Source organism: Bombus impatiens, unplaced genomic scaffold (genome assembly GCF_000188095.3).
Source record: "Bombus impatiens unplaced genomic scaffold, BIMP_2.2 scf_2850, whole genome shotgun sequence".
NCBI lineage: Eukaryota > Metazoa > Arthropoda > Insecta > Hymenoptera > Apidae > Bombus > Bombus impatiens.
Genome location: NT_179269.1, coordinates 161,567 through 161,781, shown reverse-complemented (window position 1 = coordinate 161,781; position 215 = coordinate 161,567). Strand labels below are relative to the sequence as shown.

General features: G+C 55.3%; 1 protein-coding gene across 1 annotated transcript in view; it reads right to left on the bottom strand.

Moving 5' to 3' along the window:
- Positions 1–215, bottom strand: part of LOC100744713 (homeobox protein Nkx-3.2-like) — an 11,343-nt gene that overhangs the window by 4,580 nt on the left and 6,548 nt on the right. The window lies entirely within an intron of this gene.

Genomic DNA, 215 nt, shown 5'->3' with positions numbered 1-215 from the left:
GCGCGGCCGTGCTACGTTCCACGGCAATCAGTTTAACGAGCGTGTCGTCGGTGCGGCCGCAAAAGCTGGTCCCGCGTATCGTGCCGCATTTAATTTAATTTCTGTTTGCTCGAGACACCGTAATCGCGAAAAGGTATTCCAAGCAAGATATCCCAGCGACGATAGGGCAAACTGGCAGACCGACCAACCGACCAACCGACCAACCAACCGACCGA